The sequence below is a fragment of the Pleurodeles waltl genome, chromosome 1_2 (assembly GCF_031143425.1).
Source record: "Pleurodeles waltl isolate 20211129_DDA chromosome 1_2, aPleWal1.hap1.20221129, whole genome shotgun sequence".
Lineage (NCBI taxonomy): Eukaryota > Metazoa > Chordata > Amphibia > Caudata > Salamandridae > Pleurodeles > Pleurodeles waltl.
This window is the reverse complement of record NC_090437.1, coordinates 1,103,452,673-1,103,466,546: the sequence shown is the minus strand read 5'-3', so window position 1 is coordinate 1,103,466,546 and position 13,874 is coordinate 1,103,452,673.

Below are 13,874 nucleotides of genomic sequence, written 5' to 3'. Positions count from 1 at the left end.
TGGTAGGTATACTAAGTAAGGGAAAACAGAATATTTTGCAAAATTATCAATATTTTTAATGACTTTAAAAAATGAGAGAGAGTGTGAATGCGTTTTTGTCTGAGTGTATTTAAAAAATCCTGGTGAAATCCGGCAGACATCTCACCATACCCGGCTGAAAGCATCTGTACCCAACTGTTTGTAAAAAAATCATTTATCAGTGGGGTGTAGCCCCCCCACCAAGGCAACACCCCTGTTTAGGCATTGAACTGAGTGAGATTGAGTGAGGATCCCTATGGAATTCTGCAGATGAGGTTCACAGCATTGAGATGAAGGGGGCCAAGCTGTCCGCCTGAGGGCCAATTTTGGGGGGATTTGCCATAGGGCAGCTCAGCAAGTCACCTTGCTAAGCCGCCCTAAGCAAAGGTGAAAGGGCAAGAATACACTGTGTTTATGCAATATGATGCATTTCTGTCCTTTCTCCTTGTGCTGGCCTCATTTCCAGACTGCAGAATTAAGAAAATAAAGAGTTCTCCACTGTAGGAAGATGCTGCCAGTCTACCCAACTCTTATGTTAGGGTGACAAAGGACCATAGTGGGTCAGAAAGTGATACCAATATTTGACATCCAGGTGAAGCTTTCTTTAATAATTCCAACATTTCACCATTACCCAGGTATTTTTTTGTCCTGGTGAGATCCTAGAATCCAGCATAAGGGTTGACAACACCTCTTCGATTATGTTTTGAATTATCAATCAATGTATTGAAAAGCATACTTCATGACTTAATACGAGTCTGTCTTTGGCCCTCATTCTGACCCTGGCGGTCGGTGATAAAGCGGCGGCCAACCCGCCAACAGGCCGGCGGGCCAAAATATGCAATTCTGATCCTGGCGGGAACCGCCAACACAGCCCGGCGCATTAACACTCCGCCCGCCACGGCGGAACAAATAAACAGCGCGGCGGTCCCCGCCAACAGCCAGGCGGCAGACAATGTACCGCCCACCCTATCACGACCCACCAATCCGCCACCTTTTCCGGGGCGGGAGCACCGCCGATAAAAACACGGCGGAAACAGACTACGAACGGGAAAACGCTCACCTCCACATACTCCACGCGAGATTCCGGCAGTATGGAACCCGAGTTGCAGGTCATCCCCGCACTCCTATACCTGCTCCTGTACCAGGAGCACGCCCGGCGGCGCGGAAGACATCGGTGAGTACTGCACCTACGACACAGGGGAGGGAAAAGATTACCGGCACACACCCACCCACCCACACCCACTACAACACACACATCAATGCATTCCCACAGATCACTGTCACAACCCACAAACCCCCCCCTCCGAAATAATGAAAAGACCAAAAGAAGAGATCTTAAACGGGCAGATATATTGAAAAATGGACAGCAGTAATCCCAATAAATAAATAAACTATGTACAAAATATATACATCTACTAAATGTAGTCCAACCACTGTCCGTGGACCACAGGGGTCCTGAGCAAAGGGGCAAGGCCCAGTCCCACGACAAGAACTCCACGGAGAGAACACTGCAGGGGCATCAGAAAGAAAAAAGGACAGGCACCTCAGGGGGAAGGGAAGGGGGGGCACCTCAGCCACTTGAGTACACGACGCCAGATCCACGAGGGGACTCCATGACCACTGGCCCATCCTGGGGAGAGCAAAGCCACAGTCCATACAGTCCATACAGTGGGTGGCCTGCCCACTGGGCCATCCTGGGGAGAGCAAAGCCACAGTCCATACAGTCCATACAGTGGGTGGCCTGCCCACTGGGCCATCCTGGGGAGAGCAAAGCCACAGTCCAAACAGTCCATACAGTGGGTGGCCTGCCCACTGGGCCATCCTGGGGAGAGCAAAGCCACAGTCCAAACAGTCCATACAGTGGGTGGCCTGCCCACTGGGCCATCCTGGGGAGAGCAAAGCCACAGTCCAAACAGTCCATACAGTGGGTGGCCTGCCCACTGGGCCATCCTGGGGAGTGCAAAGCCACAGTCCAAACAGTCCATACAGTGGGTGGCCTGCCCACTGGGCCATCCTGGGGAGTGCAAAGCCACAGTCCAAACAGTCCATAACAGACTCCACTGCCACTGGAGGAGGCATGTTGGCCAGAGGACATCCTGCAGCCCTGCCCGAGACAGATCCTGCCCTGCCACGTCTGCCAAAGGGCCAGCGGTTCCTGCCTGGAAGGGCCCAGTTCAGCGGTTCTTGCCTTGAAGGGCCCAGTTCAGCGGTTCTTGAGACGGCGGTCCCCAGCGGAGCGGTGCTGGAGACGGCGGGGCCCAGTTCAGCGGTTCTTGAGACGGCGGTCCCCAGCGGAGCGGTGCTGGAGACGGCGGGGCCCAGTTCAGCGGTTCTTGCCTTGAAGGGCCCAGTTCAGCGGTTCTTGAGACGGCGGGCCCCAGCGGAGCGGTGCTGGAGACGGCGGGGCCCAGTTCAGCGGTTCTTGAGACAGCGGTCCCCAGCGGAGCGGTGCTGGAGACGGCGGGCCCAGTTCAGCGGTTCTTGCCTTGAAGGGCCCAGTTCAGCGGTTCTTGAGACGGCGGTCCCCAGCGGAGCGGTGCTGGAGACGGCGGGGCCCAGTTCAGCGGTTCTTGAGACGGCGGTCCCCAGCGGAGCGGTGCTGGAGACGGCGGGGCCCAGTTCAGCGGTTCTTGCCTTGAAGGGCCCAGTTCAGCGGTTCTTGAGACGGCGGTCCCCAGCAGAGCGGTGCTGGAGACGGCGGCCATTCTATGGCCAACTGCTCATTGCCTGGTGGTGCCCTCCTGGGCAGCGGGGATGGTGCTCCTTCAATGCCCACCTGGGCTGTGGGTGGTGGGGCCCTCCTGGCCAGCTGGGCTGGGTCCTCCCTGGGCAGCGGCTATGGGGGTGGTGGGCTCTCCCGGGGCAACTGTGCCGGTTCCTCCCTGGGCAGCGGCTATGGGGGTTGCGGGCTCCTCCTGGGCAGCTGTGACGGGTCCTCCATGGGCAGCAGGCCTGCTGCCTGTCTTCTCCGCCTTGCTGCCCTTGCCCTCCTTAGTCGGGAGTCTGTGGCCCTTTCCTCCCTTTGGAGCTGTGGCTGTTGACAGTGGCTGGCTAGTGTCCTGGGGGGATATAGAACCCGGGCTCCGGCGGCGGCCCTTCCGCCTTCTGCTCCTCTTCCCAGGGGGTGGGCTGGCTGTCCCCTTGCTGCTGGCTGAAGATCCAGACCTGCAGCTGGTGGGCTCCAATACCCCTGCACCCTTGTCAAGGGGGCTGCAGGGCTGGTGGTGGCTGAGGTGCTCTTCTTACCCCGACGAGAAGGAGGGGGGGGCTCAGGGTCAGGAAAGAAGGTAGCAGTAGAGAGATAGATTTTCCTGGGACAATGGATAGTGGTAGGTACAGTGGGTATGGGAGTGGAGGGAGAGGATGTGGTTGTAGGCGAGACAAGTTTGCTGTCTTTGGGTGCAGGTGCAGGAGCGGGAGGCTGTCGTGAGGTGGATGGCTGTTGGGTGGGTGGGTGGCTGCGTTTGTGTGGTGTGGAAGAGGGGGTGACAGACACAGTGGGAGAGGACACAGGGGACGTGTAAATGGCAGTGGGGGTGGTGACTGCACGTGTGCGGACTGTACTGGAGGGTGTGCTGGTGATGGAAACACTGGCTGATGGTGAGTTGAATGAAGGTGTGAGTGTAGACGTCACAGGGAGGGAGGAGGGAGACGAGGAGGTGGGGTTCACAGAGGTGGTAGTGACTGTTGGCATGTCTGCATCGGAATGTTGCTTGTGTGAATGTCTGCGTGATCTGTGGTGCTTATGTTTGGATGAGCTGCTCTTGGGTGTTGAGGTGTGTGCAGGCTGGTCTGATGGTGTGGGTGGGACAGGCAGAGGAACAGGAGACTGGGAGGAGGGAGTTAGTAGAGGGAGGCAGGAGACAGGGACAATGGCTGCCGTCAGTGCTGAGGCCAGAGCCTGGAACGATCGCTGATGGGCAGCCTGACCCGAATGAATGCCCTCCAGGTACGCATTGCTGCGATGAACCTCCCTCTCCACCCCCTGGATGGCATTCAAAAGGGTAGTCTGCCCAACAATGAGCGTTCGGAGGAGGTCAATGACCTCCTCACTGAGGGCAGCGGGGGTAACAGGGGCAGGGCCTGAGGTGCCTGGGGCGAAGGAGATGCCCGGCTTCCTGGCAGAGCGGGCACGGGGCGAATGCTGAGGGGCTGCTGGGAGGGCGGAGATGGTGCGCTGGGTGGCGGCTGTACCTGTAATGGCGGGGGGCACGGATGGTGCCACCCCCGCAAGGGAGCTCCCTTCCGAGGACGTGTCCGTGTCGCTGCAGGGTCCAGTCATCCCCGTTGTGGAGCTCCCCTCGCCCTCTGTCTCACTGGTCCAGTCAGACTCTGTGGCATGGCCCTCCTGGGCCATGTGAGATGCAGCTCCCTCCTGCCCCGATGCCACTTCTCCTCCGCCTGATGATGCTGATGCACACAAGCACAGAAAGACAAACAAAAAGGGGGGGGAGAGAGAAATAAAGAGATTTTGAGGACATGGATCACCGGTACAGTTAGCGGACATGACAGACACAGATGCCCCCTGCACTAAGTTGCGCACTTGGGGTCCGCTACGCATTCCGTGGAACATGCCCTACACGCCTAGAGTTGACAACTGCACCCATGGATGACACTGCCCAGGGATGGCTGTACTGGCACACTACTGAGGGTGGTGGCTGGGGACACAGGGGCTTACGGGGGTGCCCAGCCTACAGATATCGCCCTGGCCTAGGGGGACCCACAGCCCTCCTCCCCCACCCAGACACCTCCACTGCGCGACAACAGAGTAGATTATGCTTGTACTCACCCCCTTGTGTCTGCTGTGCTGCCCTCACGCGCCCATCCAAATCAGGGTAGGCCACCGCCAGGATCCGGAACATCAGGGGGGTCAGTTGACGGCAGGCACCCCGTCTACGTTGGGAGGCCATCCCCAGCAGAGACTCGGCAGTCTTCTTGGTCCCGCGGCGGAAGTCCTCCCACCTCTTGCGGCAGTGGGTGCCCCGTCGATGGTGGACCCCCAGGGTCCGGACTTCCTTGGCGATGGCACGCCAAATCCCGATCTTCTCATGGGCGCGGACCTATGTGACACGTACAGGGAGGGAGAAATACCACGTTCAAGTTTGTCTGCATTTTCGTTGCCAGTGGCCCAACGCCCCCCATCCCCGCCAGGACCCCCGCCAGGCCCCCCGCCAGGCCCAACATGCCCCCCATCCCCGCCAGGCCCCCCGCCAGGCCCCCTGCCAGGCCCAACATGCCCCCCATCCCCGCCAGGCCCCCCGCCAGGCCCCCCGCCAGGCCCAACATGCCCCCCATCCCCGCCAGGCCCCCCGCCATGCCCCCTGCCAGGCCCAACATGCCCCCCATCCCCGCCAGGCCCCCCGCCATGCCCCCCGCCAGGCCCCACATGCCCCCCATCCCCGCCAGGCCCCCCGCCATGCCCCCGCCAGGCCCAACATGCCCCCCATCCCCGCCAGGCCCCCCGCCATGCCCCCCGCCAGGCCCAACATGCCCCCCATCCCCGCCAGGCCCCCCGCCAGGCCCCCAAGCCAGCCAGTGGCCCCAAATCCATATTGAATTAAACTCACTTGTTGGTCTGGAGGACCGTAGAGTAGCGCATACTGGGGGAGGACCCCATCCACAAGTTTCTCCAACTCTTCTCCAGTGAAGGCAGGGGCCCTTTCCCCAGGCGCAGCAGCCATTGTCCCTTCCAGACCGAGGTCACAGCAACACTTGCAGTATAGGTCCTCTCCTGTGAAAGTTCAAGTCGCAAGTGAATAAGTAGATAGAAAATGGCGGTCACGTCCGCGGCGGTGCGTACCGCGGCGGTGCGTACCGCCACCGCTGGCGCCCTTCGCCATTGGCTCCTGAAACCCATAGACTTCAATGTTAACCAATGCGGCTTCGCGCCGCGGTCTTCGACCGCCGACCGCCGCGGTGTGCCACGCCAGCGCATTGACCTCACATCCCATTGTCACACTTCACAGGTCAGGCAGCCGCCATTTCGAGGGTCCACATGGCTCAATTTCAATTGCGTCACACAGGCCTAGGCCTTGCATAGCCACTCAGACACGCCATTCACTGCATAGAGAATCGTTTACTGTGCAAGCTGTGAGTACGTACCTGTGGGTTGCTTGACTGTGTGCTCCATGTTGTCCTTCCTAGGCACCGTCCGCTGGGTTTGGCGAGGAGACGGATGAATCCTCCCGTGTACAGGCCGCTGGTGGACCTGTCGACAATGGAAGCACGCCACATTATCCTGACCTACCGGCTTGACCGTGCCACTATACATGAACTGTGTGCCCAGCTGGAGCCCGACCTGATGTCCCCCATCCGCCAACCCACAGGGATTCCCCCTCTGGTGCAGGTCCTGTCAGTACTCCACTTCTTGGCAAGTGGGTCATTTCAGACAACAGTGGGAATTGCTTCTGGGATGTCTCAGCCCATGTTTTCGAAGGTGTTATCCAGAGTGTTGTCGGCCCTGATGAAATACATGAGGAGCTACATCCTTTTCCCTGAGGTGGGCGAATTGGCTGCAGTGAAGGGTGATTTCTATGCCCTTGGACATATTCCCAACGTCATTGGTGCCATTGATGGGACCCATGTGGCTTTGGTTCCCCCAAGAGACAGGGAGCAGGTGTACAGGAACAGAAAAAGTTACCATTCCATGAACATCCAGGTGGTGTGTTTGGCTGACCAGTACATCTCGCATGTAAATGCCAAATTCCCAGGGTCAGTGCATGATGCCTACATCCTAAGGAATAGCAGCATCCCTTACGTGATGGAACAGCTAGAGAGACACCGTGTATGGCTATTGGGGGACTCTGGGTACCCCAACCTGTCGTGGCTACTGACCCCAGTAAGGAATCCCCGGACCAGGGCAGAGGAACGGTACAATGAGGCCCATGGGCGTACTAGGAGGGTGATCGAACGCACCTTCGGCCTCCTAAAGGCCAGGTTTCGGTGCCTGCATATGACAGGTGGATCCCTAATGTACTCACCTAAGAAGGTGTGTCACATCATCGTGGCCTGCTGCATGCTTCACAACCTGGCTTTGCGCCGCCAGGTGCCTTTCCTGCAGGAGGATGGTCCAGATGGTGGTGTTGTGGCAGCTGTGGAACCTGTGGAGAGTGAAGAGGAGGAAGACGACGGGGCTGAAACAGACAACAGGGACAGAATCATTGCACAGTACTTCCAATAGGACACAGGTAACAATTCAAACATAATTTTGTTAATGTAAACTACTCTCCAGCATCTCTGCTGCCTGTCTATTTGCCCCAGTGTATGATGACTGAGTTGTGGCTTTTCCCTCCCTATTTCAGATCTGGGGTCCCCACTACGAGTCCTGTGCTTCGTTTCCCCATGGACTACAGCTTTGTGGCAGCTGTTTGTTGACTTCACTATGTACAAGGACATATTTGCACTGTCATGTCAATTACAATATATTGAAATCACAGCCAGACTCCAGATAGTTTTGTGCAAAATAGGTGTTTATTTCAGTACTCAAAATGGGATGGGTGGTTTCAAGTGGGTGGGGGCTATGGTGAAGGAATGTCCATGGCAGAGTCCAGAGTAACAGTCACACAGGTGCATTGTCCATAGGCCTGTGGAGAGATGGAGCATGGGCAGTTCAAGGATGGACAGGGTGACAATGTGGGACAGTGGGATGACATCAGGTGGTATCCTTTGCTGGCGGGGGTCTTGACATCCTACTCTGTCTTCTTGCGAGATCTCAGGGCCCTCTTGCGGGGTGGTTCTTCTCCTGCAGGAGGTGGGGGTCTGGTGGGCTGCTGTTGTGCGGGGGCCTCCTGTCCACTAGCGCCGGCGGAGGTGGTTGGCTGTTCTTGGTCCAGGCTAGTGGCAGGGGCCCTTTGTTGTTGTTGAGTGTCCGTCCTGGTGTTGATGAGTTCCCGCAGCAGCCCTACCATGGTAACCAGGGTGGAGGTGAGGGCTCTGATGTCCTCCCTTTACCCCCGATAGTGTTCCTCCTGCAGTACCTGGATCTCCTGGAACCGGGCCAGTACCGTCGCCATCGTCTCCTGGGAGCGGTTGTATGCTCCCATGATGGTGGTGAGGGCCTCGTGGAGAGTGGGTTCCCTGGGCCCGTCCCCCCCCTGTCGCACAGCTGCCCTCCGAGTTGCCCTGTTTCCCTGGGCCTCTGCCCCCTGGCCGGTGTTCCCACTACCACTGCCCCCAGGTCCCTGTTGTTGTTGGGGTGGTGGGTTATCCTGGGTGCCCTGTAGTGGTAGACACACCGCAGATTGACGCGCCCTGGAGACAGAGGCATGGGCCCGCTGGGTGGGAGCTGTGCTGGTGTTCCCAGAGGGGTTTGGGTCTGTAGTGGCCTGTGCCTGTGTGAGGGGAACCGACTGTCCAGAGGTCCCCGATGGTCCGGGCTGGTCATCAGTGTCCAGGTCGACAGAGCTGCTGTCATCGCTGACGGCCTCTTGGGTGGGGGGTGTGGAGAATTCTGGGCCCTCCGTGGCGGTGTGTTGACGGTCGGGTCCTGCAGGGGTATAGAGGTATGGTTATAGTTTCAATGTGTGGCATATGGGTGTATCTGTGGGTTCCCGTGTCCCCAAGTGCTGGCATTCGTGTGTGGGGGCTTTGGTGAGGGTGGCTTGTGGGGGGGATGTGTATATGCATTGGGCATGCTTTGGTGATGGGTGTCCATGCTTAGTGGACGCATGCAGGCCTAGGTTTTGGGATGTGTGGGTTGTGATGGTGAGACATTGGCAGGGAATAGGTGTGCTGGGGGTGGGGGTGAGGATGGTGGTGGGGGTGAGGATGGTGGTGGGGGTGAGGGTGGGGGTGAGGATGGGGGTGGGGGTGAGGGTGGGGTTCGAGGATGGGGGTGAGGGTTGGGATATGATTTGGCATGCAGGTGGGGGGGAAGCAGTAGTGAAGCTTCAACTTACCAGAATCCATTCCTCCGCCGACTCCTGCGAGGCCGTCAGGATGCAGGATGTTCAAGACTTCCTCCTCCCATGTTGTAAATTGTGGGGGTTGAGGTGGGGGTCCTCCGCCAGTCTTCTGCACGGCGATGTTGTGCCTGGATACCATGGAACGCACCTTCCCCCGTAGGTCGTTCCATCGCTTCCTGATGTCTTCCCGATTTCTGGGGTGCTGTCCCACAGCGTTGACCCTGTCGACAATCCTCTGCCATAGCTCCGTCCTCCGTGCAATGCTGGTGTATTGGATCTGTGTGCCGAAGAGCTGGGGCTCTACCCGAACGATTTCCTCCACCATGACCCTGAGTTCTTCGTCTGAGAAGCGGGGGTGTCTTTGGGGTGCCATGGAGTGGTGTGTATGATGGGTGGGGTGGAGTATGTGTAGTTAAGTGTGTTGAGTGTGGTGGTGTGTGTTGTTTTGTGTGTGGATATTGTGTGGGTGATGGTGTAGTGTGCCTCTGTGTGATGGTATTCTGTGATCGCTGATGTGTCTCTCAGTGCTTCTTTTCGGATTTTGGTCAAAGGGGTTTGTGGGTGATGTGGGTGTGTGTTTTATATTGTATTGTGTGTGTGGGAGTGGTGTGTGTATGTGTATCAGGTGTGTGGAATTCAAATCGGCCAATGTGGCTGAGTTTTGTTCGTTTGTGTGTATTCTGACCGCGGCGGTGTGTACCGCCAATGGAAAACCGCGTTTGAAAGACCACCGCGTGGATTCGTGGGTCGTAATGGCATGGGCGTATTTCTGTTGGCGTGACGGTGGAGGTTTGGTCACCTCCACTTTTCCGCCGACCGCTGGTCTGGCGGTCTGTTGTGGCTGTCGGATTTTCGGAGGTTTGGCTGCTGCGGGTCAGAATGACCGTGGCGGGTTACCGCGACCGCGGCGGAATTATGGAGGATTTCTGACCGGCGGTAGGCGCCTTTTACCGCCGAGGTCAGAATGACCACCTTTGTGTGATACACCAAAGATCACAGAACTATAAGCAATTTGTTTATTTTTTTATTGCTTTATGGTCTGGTGTCTCTTTTTGACTTGGGGATCACTTGTTTCAACTATCACTCTTTGTTTATTTTCGTAAAGTATGCTTATAAAAATGTTTCACCATTATTTGTGGATACAGCTTTCAAACCATTCAAAAACACATTTTTCACAAATGTGTTGGTACTGGATTCAGTGGAGTATTTTTTACAGATTCTGTACTGATGTTTTTTGTCTTCATTTAAGACTTTTTTGCAAGAGTTAACCAGTAGCAAGATTTTTCCACTATAATATTTAAATTGACTGTAAATGAGTTTCACGTGATATGTATTTTTTTGTAATTATACCAAGGTTCACACGGACATTCTGGGTTGCTCTTGTATTTGATTAGTGGCATCGTTTCAGCTGCCAAGTGCTAACGCATGGTGTAAGGTGGCCTCTGTTGTCGGCAGCATTGTTTTTGTACAGAAAGGGACACCTTTTACAGACACTCGTAAATCTTGAAATGTGTCAAAATCCATAGGTGTTGCATAGGAAAACCCACTACAATGCCAATGGAAAGCCTCCTTGAAGCAGAATAAGGCAAGGTAGCGACTTGCACTGCCTTGCCTTACTCCAAATCTATGAGGCTATTAAAAGCCTTGCAGTGTGGTTTGCAAGGCCCCATATATATGATTTTGTATTCTGCATTGCAGGAGCATCAAAAAAAGTGATGCTCCAGCAGTTCACAGGGCTCATAAATATGCCCCTGAGTGTGGTCTGCCGGAAAGGAGCAAACTGAGCGAAATGTGGGATCTTGTGTGACAGCTTTGGGCAATTGTTGGATAAGGATGGGATAGGAGATGGTGTTGAAGTCTGCAGAGAAATCCAGTAGGATGATGGCTGCAGGGTCACCTCTGCTGTTGATCATCTGGATGCTGTTCTTGGCAATGATAAGAGCGGTCTCTACACTGTGTTTGGATTTGGATCCAAATTGTGTGGTGACTAGGAGGTGGTTGTCAGTGAATGTGGGTGGCTAGGCATTTGTTTATCATCTTTTCTGTGACCTTTGTCAGGTAAGGTAGCAGGGAGCGTGTCTGTGTATCAGCTTGCTTGTTTGGTTCTCCATTGATGTGAGTATTGTGATGTTAATACAGCTGGTGACGTGAATGGCCTTGTGTGTGGTGCATGAAAGGTGTGTGAATGGATGACAAAGTGGTTGGTGCCTTGACATGGTGTTTCTGTTCACAAGCAGTAAGTTATGAGTTCAGTATTCTGATATTCAAATTATCTTATTAACAGTGATTTCTGAGTTTTCATTTACATGAGATAATTTGGTCTTTGGACCTTGTAATACTGTTTGTACTAAATTCGGCCAGTTTGTGTCTGTTGTTGTGTAGTGGATGGGTGTACAACACTAATCATGGAAATTGAAATAACTTTCCAGTATGTCTGTTACGTGATATCTGCTATATTAGTGAACACCAAATGCAATACAAGAGATCCAAAAAGAAAAAGGGAGCACACTGCCTTGCATTCAAGCCGAAAATAGCCCCAAGGCATCATGGTAAATGCAGTCATTTAAATATAAATAGTGAGAATTTTTCAAATAATTATTCACCCTAAGTAGGTGCAGCAAGTGCCGTATCACTGTAGAAAGTTCTTCACCTAAGGTAGGTGCAGCGAGTGCCGTATCTCGGGACACGTGTTTCTGGCTTTCGGCCGTCATCAGCAGAGAGCGTATGTAACTGAAGGGGTCGCTTGAAATGCCGCCAAATGTCTTCACAGCTTTTTTGTACCACTCAGTAGGTGCACAGGTGTATTGCTAGTGCTCGTCAGCAAGAGGCTCACGGGAGCCGTCATTTAGACATACAAAAAGAAAAAGGGAGCACACTGCCTTGCATTGGGGCCAACTTTTTGCTGGAGTGTGAGGCAGTGTGCTCCCTTTTTTTTGCACTGTGTCGAATGACGGCTCCCTTGAGCTAACGGGCTGACGAGCCTTGGTGAGGCACCTGCGCACCAGAGTGGTACATAAATCTGAGAAGACGTTTGGTGGCATTTCAAGCAACCCCACAAAATATGCTGCTCTCTGCTGATGACGGGCAAAACCCAGAAACACGTGTCCAGAGATACACAGCACTTGCTGCACCTACTAAGGTGAAAGACTTTGATTACTTTTGTTAATGTGAAACGAATCTGACTGCATTTACCAAGATGCATTGGGGCCAACATTTTGTTGGAGAGTGAGGCAGTGTGCTCCCTTTTTTTGCAATACAAGAGATGTTAAAGCTGCTGAATACAGCGTTAATTGTGTTACGTTTTCTCACCCCATGCTGAGGTGCACAGAGCAGCACTTCTGGCAGCCCGTACAACTGTGGAAGATAAGACAGGAAAAGCCCTTGAATTCTTAGTTTTGTTTTCTGACCTTCACTGCCTTTATTACCAGCGAGAAGAACAGATGAACACTGTGCATTTATGGAGTCAATGTACTTTGTAGAACCTTATCCGCACTGCTAGTGCAACTGCTTTCCCTTTAAGATTACTTAGGCCCTCGTTATGACATTGGCGGTAAGTGCTGCTTACCATCATGCTGACTGCCTCCAACATACCCGACAGCGTCGGTATACTGCTACGCATATTATGACCCACACATAGAAATCTGGCACTATACAGACACACACATAAGTCCGCCAGCCTAAAGGTCAGTGATAAAATGTCGGTACCAAAACCCACACCGTTACGCCAACAGAAATACGCCCACAGCATTATGACCCACAAATCACCACGGCGGACATTCAACCGCGGTAAACCCTTGGTGGTCCATACAGCTGAGCTCAAAATACACACAACCTAACAAAACAACACCACATTGGACAATTCAAACTACACACACCTGACACACATACACACACCACACCCACACACCCACAACACTATAAAACACACACCTACACTACCCACAACCCTTTACCACTACAATTTACAACTGAGAGAGAGACATGCCAGGAGCACCCACTGAATCAGGGCCACATAACACCATCATCCATATACCATCCATGCACCTCACAGCATACACCCCAACACATCACCCCACACACCCTCACACACATCACACACATTACACCCATGGTACCACAAAGACACTCCAGGTTCTCAGAGGAGGAGCTGAGGGTCATGGTGGAGGAAATCATCCTGGTGGAGCCACAGCAATTTGGATCACAGGTGCAGCTGATGTCCATTACTAGGAAGATGGAGCTATGGCTGAGAGTCATGGACAAGGTCAACGCCATGGGACAGCACCCCAGAACAAGGGATGACATCAGGAAGAGGTGGAACGACCTACGGGGGAAGGTGTGTTCCTTTGCAGCAAGACACCAGCTCACAGTACAGAGGACTGGCGATGGACCCCCTACCTCCTCCCCACAACTAACAACATCGGAGGAGCAAGTCTTGGCAATCATACATCCTGAGGGCCTAGCAGGAGTAGGAGGAGGACTGGACTCTGGTAAGTCAACTCTATACTACTATCACCCCCCTACCTGCATGCCACCACATACCCCCAACCTTACCCTCACCCTCATCACTCCACCACTTTCTACACACCCCACCATCACAACCCACTCATCCCAATTCCAAGTCCTACATGCACCACCAATGCATGGAAACCACTCACAGCCCTGCATGGACACCAATCACTAAAGCATGCACACTAGAGACAATCAGCTAGCCCAGCAAATAACAACTCACACAAGGCAAAGCTGCCAGGGCAATAACAACCATAGAGGGCAACCCACCCATGCACATGATGTCACACACAGAAACAATAACACTGCATATACATCCCCACAGGTATCCCTGCCAATGTCACCGGAGAAGAGGTGCCAGCAACATCCAGTACCCCCACAGAAGAGGCCCACAGTGATGACAGCAGCTCCGCTCGCATGGATCTGGATGACCAACCTGGTCCATCA